A 12372-nucleotide genomic window follows, 5' to 3' on the forward strand; every position below is an offset into this window, starting at 1 on the left:
CTTATTACGATGCAATGAGGTAGGATTTAGGAAGCGTAGAATGGTGTAGGAAACAGCAGGGGCTGAGCACATTAAAAATGTGGAGCTTATTCAAGGAAAAGCTCCTGTGTGTCCTAGATAAGTATGTACCTGTCAGACAGTGAGGAAGATATAGAACGCGTGAGCCGTGGTTTACTAAGGAAGAGAAATCCCTGGTCAAGAAGAACAAGAAGTCTTCTGTTAGGACAAAACGTGAAAACTCAGTTGGAGCGCTCGAGGGTTACAACGATGTCAGAAAAGACCTAAAAAGAGAGCTGAGAAGAGTCAGGAGGAGACATGAGAAGTTGTTGGCGGATATGATCAGCGTTAAGCTAAGGCTTTCCATTGGTTAACCTAAGGCTTTCCATAGGTATGTCAGGAATAAAAGAATGACGAGAGTTAGCTTTGGGACAGTCAAGGATAATAGTGGGAAGTTGTGTGTGGAGTCAGAGGAGATAGGGGAAGCACTACGTAAACAGTGTTCGACAGTATTTGCTACAGAAAATGAAAATGTTGGCGAGGAAGATATAGAGACAATTGCGTCTAGACTGAGAAGAGATCGAGGTTCACAAGGAAGAGTTATTAGAAATACTGCAGAGTGTGAAAATAGAGTGTGAAAAAATCCCTGCGCCGGATGGGATCTATCTGATGTTGTTTAGCAAATGCACTGCAGGAAGGTACAAATCAAGCTGATGCTCACAACGGCTCGTTTTGAGCCGCTAATTGGCAGTGAAGTGGCGGCGTCAATAACAGCTGTCACGCATCTCGTCTTATTCCACACCCTGAGCTCGAAATGACCCGAGATCTCTCGCTGAGTTTCTGCAGGGTCTTGCTTGGACGACACCATGACACTTTTTCACTGCAGTGAATCATGAAATCGCGTCGTGACTGTGAATAAAACGATGGAAACTTCCAGCAGAGGAGGAGCCGACCCTGAAGCAGGCAGCTGAGGACAAATGTTTCTCCTTTGCCAGTGAAAGGCACTGCTTCAGAAATTGGAAGCTTCCAAGTGAAGCTGTGTTGGCGATTATCTTCGCTGCTTGCTCACCTTTTTAATTCTGATTCCGTGATAATCAATCACATTACATATCGACATGCTGCCAGCGTGTGACGTTACATTTGGGCCAGTGGCGTAATGGATAACGCGTCTGACTTCGGATCAGAAGATTGTAGGTTCGAGTCCTACCTGGCTCGTGGGGGAACGTCTCACTTTAACCGTGGTCCGTGTTGACGCTCCCCAATGAAGTCCTTGTCGGGATGGCGCTTCTGCAGTTAGAACTTGTGTTTGTTCTATTGTCCATTTCAAATTTCACCTCACCACAACGGACACTTCTGTCAGTCTCGGGTGTCTCCCTCTGTGGGTGGAAATGAGCATGAGCTCCTCAAAAGAGTTACAATTCGTTGTGAAAATGTCATACTTCTGCCCCATTATTGTGCCATTTAAGAACACAGGATAACCTCATTGACACTTGCCCTGGAAACATTAGAATACACAAGACTTTGAGCCAAAGTTGGAAACTGCGACTTGAATAGATGGTTCTCTGATTAGCCGCAATGCACAATGGGCAGAATGGCCTTTTCCCACTTTGTAAATCTTCGAAGACAAGTTGAAAATAATCTGCAACGAAAATGTTCAGAAAGGGGCTTTTATTTCGACCAAATACGATAGTACCTATCGCCTTGTCTTGTTATTTACTTGTGAGGTTTCGTTACTCTAAGCACCGTGGCCCGGATCCTATTCCCGCTCACGGAACGGTTGTCTTGTTCAGCAAACATATTGGTGTACCAGTACTTCTGCGGATTTTCCGATGCAAACAGGTCATTGGTTTTGTCCAAAACATTATGAAGGTTAACATAAAACAAACAGCTGCAGTTGCTGGAAATCTGAGCCAAAAACGAAAATAGTTTGCGGAACACATCAAGCCTGGCAACAGAAACGTCGACTTTGCTGCTCCTCGGATGCTGCCTTACCGACTGTGCTTTTCCAGCATCACTCTGATCTAAAATCTGGTTTCCAGCATCTGCAGTCCTCACTTTTACTTAGTTTCTTCAGTGTCGCTGGTTCCCAACTCAACAACTCCATCTCTAGCGGTTTCATGTCTGTTCCTCCATGCTGAGGAGCTGAAGAGTGAAGAAAATTAACTCACCCCATCCATCTCTGGGGTAATTGGGGACGGAAAAAGAATCTTATCACATTGAAATATATCTAGATACGACTTAATCCCTGTCTTTTATTGGGAACCATCTCTTTCATTGTAACCATGAGGAAAGACCATTTCGTTCGCCAGAATATGTCACAACGTTTGATTGTTTCTCGTCCAAGAACACTCAGATCAATAGCGCCCTTGATAAGCTCTGTTGGTCATGTTCTCAAAGAGATCTAGCAAATTGCCAAGTGCGATTTTCCTTTCAAAAAATAATTTTGACTAAGTTTGGCTGTAAATATCTTTTCCGAACTTTGTGCTTTTGTTCTTTTACATTGGTGTCCAGCAGCTTCCAAATGACAGCAAAGGTATGAAAGGAGATGGAAGCCTTGAGCCCATCACGTCAGCGACAGCTTTCAGTGAGGTGACAGGACTCGTCTGTAGTCATGGCCGAGTGGTTAAGGCGATGGATTAGAAATCCATTGGGGTTCCCCACGCAGGTTCGAATCCTGCTGACTACGTTCTGAATGCCTTCCTATTGGAGCAATTTTCGGTCAAAGTTCAGGAAACCTGCTTTGAAAACCAGGCCGGTCATTTGATGAGACTTGGGAAACTCGAGTTCTTCATCAGAAATGTTCCACATCTAAAACGTTATCCCTGTTTCTCTTTCCAGATACCCTGCTCGTCACGTCGGGTTTCAGCAGTTGTTATTGAACGTCCTGAGCGGAATTGCTGCTTTTCCTTTGATTCCTTTAATCCCAGTCCTCTGTTCACTGACTCTGATCAGTGGCAACACTTCTTCCTGCACGTCAAAGTGCTCGTTCCCCACCGCTCCCTCTCCCATCATTACAAACAATCGCAGGAAATTGCCACTTAACCGCCTTTGTTCCAAAGTGAAACTCACCAGCCTCGGGAATCTCTCCACCAAACGGGACTTCTCATGCCTGGACATGGTGCAAGCCAGAGAGTTGTGAAGAGATACTGTGAAAATATTGTCAATTGGCAGTTGGAAATATGTTTAGGAAGCAAACCATATAATCTAGGATCCAGCTTTGGAAATCTTGAGAAACTCTTTGGAAATGGAATCAGAGGAGAATGAAGAAGTGTGAAATCTCGGACCGAGTAGAGGACGGGACATTGACTCTGATGTTCTCGGGACAGGAACTCATCTGAGACATTGAAAGAATTCTCGCTCCCGTACGTGAGGAATACAAACTTCATCTGGATTCTGGGACAATGAAAAACTCTGGAACACTCAAGACAATATCCAAATATTGACTGGGATCACTGCAGTACGACTACTATAGATGGGTCACATTTTGTCCAGTGTGGGCAGGAGGGCTTCCTGACACAGTATGTAGACAGGCCTTCAAGGGACGAAGCCACTTTAGATTTAATAGTGGGTAACGAGCCTGGCCAGGTTTTAGATTTGGAAGTAGGTGAGCACTTTGCAATGAGGAGCTTATTACGATGCAATGAGGTAGGATTTAGGAAGCGTAGAATGGTGTAGGAAACAGCAGGGGCTGAGCACATTAAAAATGTGGAGCTTATTCAAGGAAAAGCTCCTGTGTGTCCTAGATAAGTATGTACCTGTCAGACAGTGAGGAAGATATAGAACGCGTGAGCCGTGGTTTACTAAGGAAGAGAAATCCCTGGTCAAGAAGAACAAGAAGTCTTCTGTTAGGACAAAACGTGAAAACTCAGTTGGAGCGCTCGAGGGTTACAACGATGTCAGAAAAGACCTAAAAAGAGAGCTGAGAAGAGTCAGGAGGAGACATGAGAAGTTGTTGGCGGATATGATCAGCGTTAAGCTAAGGCTTTCCATTGGTTAACCTAAGGCTTTCCATAGGTATGTCAGGAATAAAAGAATGACGAGAGTTAGCTTTGGGACAGTCAAGGATAATAGTGGGAAGTTGTGTGTGGAGTCAGAGGAGATAGGGGAAGCACTACGTAAACAGTGTTCGACAGTATTTGCTACAGAAAATGAAAATGTTGGCGAGGAAGATATAGAGACAATTGCGTCTAGACTGAGAAGAGATCGAGGTTCACAAGGAAGAGTTATTAGAAATACTGCAGAGTGTGAAAATAGAGTGTGAAAAAATCCCTGCGCCGGATGGGATCTATCTGATGTTGTTTAGCAAATGCACTGCAGGAAGGTACAAATCAAGCTGATGCTCACAACGGCTCGTTTTGAGCCGCTAATTGGCAGTGAAGTGGCGGCGTCAATAACAGCTGTCACGCATCTCGTCTTATTCCACACCCTGAGCTCGAAATGACCCGAGATCTCTCGCTGAGTTTCTGCAGGGTCTTGCTTGGACGACACCATGACACTTTTTCACTGCAGTGAATCATGAAATCGCGTCGTGACTGTGAATAAAACGATGGAAACTTCCAGCAGAGGAGGAGCCGACCCTGAAGCAGGCAGCTGAGGACAGATGTTTCTCCTTTGCCAGTGAAAGGCACTGCTTCAGAAATTGGAAGCTTCCAAGTGAAGCTGTGTTGGCGATTCTCTTCGCTGCTTGCTCACCTTTTTAATTCTGATTCCGTGATAATCAATCACATTACATATCGACATGCTGCCAGCGTGTGACGTTACATTTGGGCCAGTGGCGTAATGGATAACGCGTCTGACTTCGGATCAGAAGATTGTAGGTTCGAGTCCTACCTGGCTCGTGGGGGAACGTCTCACTTTAACCGTGGTCCGTGTTGACGCTCCCCAATGAAGTCCTTGTCGGGATGGCGCTTCTGCAGTTAGAACTTGTGTTTGTTCTATTGTCCATTTCAAATTTCACCTCACCACAACGGACACTTCTGTCAGTCTCGGGTGTCTCCCTCTGTGGGTGGAAATGAGCATGAGCTCCTCAAAAGAGTTACAATTCGTTGTGAAAATGTCATACTTCTGCCCCATTATTGTGCCATTTAAGAACACAGGATAACCTCATTGACACTTGCCCTGGAAACATTAGAATACACAAGACTTTGAGCCAAAGTTGGAAACTGCGACTTGAATAGATGGTTCTCTGATTAGCCGCAATGCACAATGGGCAGAATGGCCTTTTCCCACTTTGTAAATCTTCGAAGACAAGTTGAAAATAATCTGCAACGAAAATGTTCAGAAAGGGGCTTTTATTTCGACCAAATACGATAGTACCTATCGCCTTGTCTTGTTATTTACTTGTGAGGTTTCGTTACTCTAAGCACCGTGGCCCGGATCCTATTCCCGCTCACGGAACGGTTGTCTTGTTCAGCAAACATATTGGTGTACCAGTACTTCTGCGGATTTTCCGATGCAAACAGGTCATTGGTTTTGTCCAAAACATTATGAAGGTTAACATAAAACAAACAGCTGCAGTTGCTGGAAATCTGAGCCAAAAACGAAAATAGTTTGCGGAACACATCAAGCCTGGCAACAGAAACGTCGACTTTGCTGCTCCTCGGATGCTGCCTTACCGACTGTGCTTTTCCAGCATCACTCTGATCTAAAATCTGGTTTCCAGCATCTGCAGTCCTCACTTTTACTTAGTTTCTTCAGTGTCGCTGGTTCCCACTCAACAACTCCATCTCTAGCGGTTTCATGTCTGTTCCTCCATGCTGAGGAGCTGAAGAGTGAAGAAAATTAACTCACCCCATCCATCTCTGGGGTAATTGGGGACGGAAAAAGAATCTTATCACATTGAAATATATCTAGATACGACTTAATCCCTGTCTTTTATTGGGACCATCTCTTTCATTGTAACCATGAGGAAAGACCATTTCGTTCGCCAGAATATGTCACAACGTTTGATTGTTTCTCGTCCAAAACACTCAGATCAATAGCGCCCTTGATAAGCTCTGTTGGTCATGTTCTCAAAGAGATCTAGCAAATTGCCAAGTGCGATTTTCCTTTCAAAAAATAATTTTGACTAGGTTTGGCTGTAAAATATCTTTTCCGAACTTTGTGCTTTTGTTCTTTTACATTGGCGCTCGAGGGTTACAACGATGTCAGAAAAGACCTAAAAAGAGAGCTGAGAAGAGTCAGAGGAGACATGAGAAGTTGTTGGCGATATGATCAGCGTTAAGCTAAGGCTTTCCATTGGTTAACCTAAGGCTTTCCATAGGTATGTCAGGAATAAAAGAATGACGAGAGTTAGCTTTGGGACAGTCAAGGATAATAGTGGAAGTTGTGTGTGGAGTCAGAGGAGATAGGGGAAGCACTACGTAAACAGTGTTCGACAGTATTTGCTACAGAAAATGAAAATGTTGGCGAGGAAGATATAGAGACAATTGCGTCTAGACTGAGAAGAGATCGAGGTTCACAAGGAAGAGTTATTAGAAATACTGCAGAGTGTGAAAATAGAGTGTGAAAAAATCCCTGCGCCGGATGGGATCTATCTGATGTTGTTTAGCAAATGCACTGCAGGAAGGTACAAATCAAGCTGATGCTCACAACGGCTCGTTTTGAGCCGCTAATTGGCAGTGAAGTGGCGGCGTCAATAACAGCTGTCACGCATCTCGTCTTATTCCACACCCTGAGCTCGAAATGACCCGAGATCTCTCGCTGAGTTTCTGCAGGGTCTTGCTTGGACGACACCATGACACTTTTTCACTGCAGTGAATCATGAAATCGCGTCGTGACTGTGAATAAAACGATGGAAACTTCCAGCAGAGGAGGAGCCGACCCTGAAGCAGGCAGCTGAGGACAAATGTTTCTCTTTTGCCAGTGAAAGGCACTGCTTCAGAAATTGGAAGCTTCCAAGTGAAGCTGTGTTGGCGATTATCTTCGCTGCTTGCTCACCTTTTTAATTCTGATTCCGTGATAATCAATCACATTACATATCGACATGCTGCCAGCGTGTGACGTTACATTTGGGCCAGTGGCGTAATGGATAACGCGTCTGACTTCGGATCAGAAGATTGTAGGTTCGAGTCCTACCTGGCTCGTGGGGAACGTCTCACTTTAACCGTGGTCCGTGTTGACGCCCCCAATGAAGTCCTTGTCGGGATGGCGCTTCTGCAGTTAGAACTTGTGTTTGTTCTATTGTCCATTTCAAATTTCACCTCACCACAACGGACACTTCTGTCAGTCTCGGGTGTCTCCCTCTGTGGGTGGAAATGAGCATGAGCTCCTCAAAAGAGTTACAATTCGTTGTGAAAATGTCATACTTCTGCCCCATTATTGTGCCATTTAAGAACACAGGATAACCTCATTGACACTTGCCCTGGAAACATTAGAATACACAAGACTTTGAGCCAAAGTTGGAAACTGCGACTTGAATAGATGGTTCTCTGATTAGCCGCAATGCACAATGGGCAGAATGGCCTTTTCCCACTTTGTAAATCTTCGAAGACAAGTTGAAAATAATCTGCAACGAAAATGTTCAGAAAGGGGCTTTTATTTCGACCAAATACGATAGTACCTATCGCCTTGTCTTGTTATTTACTTGTGAGGTTTCGTTACTCTAAGCACCGTGGCCCGGATCCTATTCCCGCTCACGGAACGGTTGTCTTGTTCAGCAAACATATTGGTGTACCAGTACTTCTGCGGATTTTCCGATGCAAACAGGTCATTGGTTTTGTCCAAAACATTATGAAGGTTAACATAAAACAAACAGCTGCAGTTGCTGGAAATCTGAGCCAAAACGAAAATAGTTTGCGGAACACATCAAGCCTGGCAACAGAAACGTCGACTTTGCTGCTCCTCGGATGCTGCCTTACCGACTGTGCTTTTCCAGCATCACTCTGATCTAAAATCTGGTTTCCAGCATCTGCAGTCCTCACTTTTACTTAGTTTCTTCAGTGTCGCTGGTTCCCAACTCAACAACTCCATCTCTAGCGGTTTCATGTCTGTTCCTCCATGCTGAGGAGCTGAAGAGTGAAGAAAATTAACTCACCCCATCCATCTCTGGGGTAATTGGGGACGGAAAAAGAATCTTATCACATTGAAATATATCTAGATACGACCTTAATCCCTGTCTTTTTATTGGGAACCATCTCTTTCATTGTAACCATGAGGAAAGACCATTTCGTTCGCCAGAATATGTCACAACGTTTGATTGTTTCTCGTCCAAGAACACTCAGATCAATAGCGCCCTTGATAAGCTCTGTTGGTCATGTTCTCAAAGAGATCTAGCAAATTGCCAAGTGCGATTTTCCTTTCAAAAAATAATTTTGACTAGGTTTGGCTGTAAATATCTTTTCCGAACTTTGTGCTTTTGTTCTTTTACATTGGTCCAGCAGCTTCCAAATGACAGCAAAGGTATGAAGGAGATGGAAGCCTTGAGCCCATCACGTCAGCGACAGCTTTCAGTGAGGTGAAGGACTCGTCTGTAGTCATGGCCGAGTGGTTAAGGCGATGGATTAGAAATCCATTGGGGTTCCCCACGCAGGTTCGAATCCTGCTGACTACGTTCTGAATGCCTTCCTATTGGAGCAATTTTCGGTCAAAGTTCAGGAAACCTGCTTTGAAAACCAGGCCGGTCATTTGATGAGACTTGGGAAACTCGAGTTCTTCATCAGAAATGTTCCACATCTAAAACGTTATCCCTGTTTCTCTTTCCAGATACCCTGCTCGTCACGTCGGGTTTCAGCAGTTGTTATTGAACGTCCTGAGCGGAATTGCTGCTTTTCCTTTGATTCCTTTAATCCCAGTCCTCTGTTCACTGACTCTGATCAGTGGCAACACTTCTTCCTGCACGTCAAAGTGCTCGTTCCCCACCGCCCCTCTCCCATCATTACAAACAATCGCAGGAAATGCCACTTAACCGCCTTTGTTCCAAGTGAAACTCACCAGCCTCGGGAATCTCTCCACCAAACGGGATTTCTCATGCCTGGACATGGTGCAAGCCAGAGAGTTGTGAAGAGATACTGTGAAAATATTGTCAATTGGCAGTTGGAAATATGTTTAGGAAGCAAACCATATAATCTAGGATCCAGCTTTGGAAATCTTGAGAAACTCTTTGGAAATGGAATCAGAGGAGAATGAAGAAGTGTGAAATCTCGGACCGAGTAGAGGACGGGACATTGACTCTGATGTTCTCGGGACAGGAACTCATCTGAGACATTGAAAGAATTCTCGCTCCCGTACGTGAGGAATACAAACTTCATCTGGATTCTGGACAATGAAAAACTCTGGAACACTCAAGACAATATCCAAATATTGACTGGGATCACTGCAGTACGACTACTATAGATGGGTCACATTTTGTCCAGTGTGGGCAGGAGGGCTTCCTGACACAGTATGTAGACAGGCCTTCAAGGGACGAAGCCACTTTAGATTTAATAGTGGGTAACGAGCCTGGCCAGGTTTTAGATTTGGAAGTAGGTGAGCACTTTGCAATGAGGAGCTTATTACGATGCAATGAGGTAGGATTTAGGAAGCGTAGAATGGTGTAGGAAACAGCAGGGGCTGAGCACATTAAAAATGTGGAGCTTATTCAAGGAAAAGCTCCTGTGTGTCCTAGATAAGTATGTACCTGTCAGACAGTGAGGAAGATATAGAACGCGTGAGCCGTGGTTTACTAAGGAAGAGAAATCCCTGGTCAAGAAGAACAAGAAGTCTTCTGTTAGGACAAAACGTGAAAACTCAGTTGGAGCGCTCGAGGGTTACAACGATGTCAGAAAAGACCTAAAAAGAGAGCTGAGAAGAGTCAGGAGGAGACATGAGAAGTTGTTGGCGGATATGATCAGCGTTAAGCTAAGGCTTTCCATTGGTTAACCTAAGGCTTTCCATAGGTATGTCAGGAATAAAAGAATGACGAGAGTTAGCTTTGGGACAGTCAAGGATAATAGTGGGAAGTTGTGTGTGGAGTCAGAGGAGATAGGGGAAGCACTACGTAAACAGTGTTCGACAGTATTTGCTACAGAAAATGAAAATGTTGGCGAGGAAGATATAGAGACAATTGCGTCTAGACTGAGAAGAGATCGAGGTTCACAAGGAAGAGTTATTAGAAATACTGCAGAGTGTGAAAATAGAGTGTGAAAAAATCCCTGCGCCGGATGGGATCTATCTGATGTTGTTTAGCAAATGCACTGCAGGAAGGTACAAATCAAGCTGATGCTCACAACGGCTCGTTTTGAGCCGCTAATTGGCAGTGAAGTGGCGGCGTCAATAACAGCTGTCACGCATCTCGTCTTATTCCACACCCTGAGCTCGAAATGACCCGAGATCTCTCGCTGAGTTTCTGCAGGGTCTTGCTTGGACGACACCATGACACTTTTTCACTGCAGTGAATCATGAAATCGCGTCGTGACTGTGAATAAAACGATGGAAACTTCCAGCAGAGGAGGAGCCGACCCTGAAGCAGGCAGCTGAGGACAAATGTTTCTCCTTTGCCAGTGAAAGGCACTGCTTCAGAAATTGGAAGCTTCCAAGTGAAGCTGTGTTGGCGATTATCTTCGCTGCTTGCTCACCTTTTAATTCTGATTCCGTGATAATCAATCACATTACATATCGACATGCTGCCAGCGTGTGACGTTACATTTGGGCCAGTGGCGTAATGGATAACGCGTCTGACTTCGGATCAGAAGATTGTAGGTTCGAGTCCTACCTGGCTCGTGGGGGAACGTCTCACTTTAACCGTGGTCCGTGTTGACGCTCCCCAATGAAGTCCTTGTCGGGATGGCGCTTCTGCAGTTAGAACTTGTGTTTGTTCTATTGTCCATTTCAAATTTCACCTCACCACAACGGACACTTCTGTCAGTCTCGGGTGTCTCCCTCTGTGGGTGGAAATGAGCATGAGCTCCTCAAAAGAGTTACAATTCGTTGTGAAAATGTCATACTTCTGCCCCATTATTGTGCCATTTAAGAACACAGGATAACCTCATTGACACTTGCCCTGGAAACATTAGAATACACAAGACTTTGAGCCAAAGTTGGAAACTGCGACTTGAATAGATGGTTCTCTGATTAGCCGCAATGCACAATGGGCAGAATGGCCTTTTCCCACTTTGTAAATCTTCGAAGACAAGTTGAAAATAATCTGCAACGAAAATGTTCAGAAAGGGGCTTTTATTTCGACCAAATACGATAGTACCTATCGCCTTGTCTTGTTATTTACTTGTGAGGTTTCGTTACTCTAAGCACCGTGGCCCGGATCCTATTCCCGCTCACGGAACGGTTGTCTTGTTCAGCAAACATATTGGGTACCAGTACTTCTGCGGATTTTCCGATGCAAACAGGTCATTGGTTTTGTCCAAAACATTATGAAGGTTAACATAAAACAAACAGCTGCAGTTGCTGGAAATCTGAGCCAAAAACGAAAATAGTTTGCGGAACACATCAAGCCTGGCAACAGAAACGTCGACTTTGCTGCTCCTCGGATGCTGCCTTACCGACTGTGCTTTTCCAGCATCACTCTGATCTAAAATCTGGTTTCCAGCATCTGCAGTCCTCACTTTTACTTAGTTTCTTCAGTGTCGCTGGTTCCCAACTCAACAACTCCATCTCTAGCGGTTCATGTCTGTTCCTCCATGCTGAGGAGCTGAAGAGTGAAGAAAATTAACTCACCCCATCCATCTCTGGGGTAATTGGGGACGGAAAAAGAATCTTATCACATTGAAATATATCTAGATACCACTTAATCCCTGTCTTTTATTGGGAACCATCTCTTTCATTGTAACCATGAGGAAAGACCATTTCGTTCGCCAGAATATGTCACAACGTTTGATTGTTTCTCGTCCAAGAACACTCAGATCAATAGCGCCCTTGATAAGCTCTGTTGGTCATGTTCTCAAAGAGATCTAGCAAATTTGCCAAGTGCGATTTTCCTTTCAAAAAATAATTTTGACTAGGTTTGGCTGTAAATATCTTTTCCGAACTTTGTGCTTTTGTTCTTTTACATTGGCGCTCGAGGGTTACAACGATGTCAGAAAAGACCTAAAAAGAGAGCTGAGAAGAGTCAGGAGGAGACATGAGAAGTTGTTGGCGGATATGATCAGCGTTAAGCTAAGGCTTTCCATTGGTTAACCTAAGGCTTTCCATAGTATGTCAGGAATAAAAGAATTACGAGAGTTAGCTTTGGGACAGTCAAGGATAATAGTGGGAAGTTGTGTGTGGAGTCAGAGGAGATAGGGAAGCACTACGTAAACAGGTTCGAACAGTATTTGCTACAGAAAATGAAAATGTTGGCGAGGAAGATATAGAGACAATTGCGTCTAGACTGAGAAGAGATCGAGGTTCACAAGGAAGAGTTATTAGAAATACTGCAGAGTGTGAAAATAGAGTGTGAAAAAA

The 12372-nt window shown here is 44.4% G+C and overlaps 6 non-coding genes across 6 annotated transcripts; all 6 read left to right on the plus strand.

The window, feature by feature from the left end:
• Nucleotides 1-1139: 1139 nt before the first annotated feature.
• On the plus strand, nucleotides 1140-1212 carry trnar-ucg (transfer RNA arginine (anticodon UCG)). Its single transcript has one exon. It is a non-coding gene; the product is annotated as a tRNA-Arg (tRNA).
• Nucleotides 1213-2602: 1390 nt separating this feature from the next.
• Nucleotides 2603-2683, plus strand: trnas-aga (transfer RNA serine (anticodon AGA)). The gene has a single exon. It is a non-coding gene; the product is annotated as a tRNA-Ser (tRNA).
• Nucleotides 2684-4762: 2079 nt separating this feature from the next.
• On the plus strand, nucleotides 4763-4835 carry trnar-ucg (transfer RNA arginine (anticodon UCG)). The gene has a single exon. It is a non-coding gene; the product is annotated as a tRNA-Arg (tRNA).
• Nucleotides 4836-7009: 2174 nt separating this feature from the next.
• On the plus strand, nucleotides 7010-7082 carry trnar-ucg (transfer RNA arginine (anticodon UCG)). Its single transcript has one exon. It is a non-coding gene; the product is annotated as a tRNA-Arg (tRNA).
• Nucleotides 7083-8467: 1385 nt separating this feature from the next.
• trnas-aga (transfer RNA serine (anticodon AGA)) lies at nucleotides 8468-8548 on the plus strand. Its single transcript has one exon. It is a non-coding gene; the product is annotated as a tRNA-Ser (tRNA).
• Nucleotides 8549-10622: 2074 nt separating this feature from the next.
• On the plus strand, nucleotides 10623-10695 carry trnar-ucg (transfer RNA arginine (anticodon UCG)). Its single transcript has one exon. It is a non-coding gene; the product is annotated as a tRNA-Arg (tRNA).
• The last annotated feature ends 1677 nt before the right edge of the window (nucleotides 10696-12372 follow it).

Source organism: Hemiscyllium ocellatum, unplaced genomic scaffold (assembly GCF_020745735.1).
Source record: "Hemiscyllium ocellatum isolate sHemOce1 unplaced genomic scaffold, sHemOce1.pat.X.cur. scaffold_2975_pat_ctg1, whole genome shotgun sequence".
Classification (NCBI taxonomy): Eukaryota; Metazoa; Chordata; class Chondrichthyes; order Orectolobiformes; family Hemiscylliidae; genus Hemiscyllium; species Hemiscyllium ocellatum.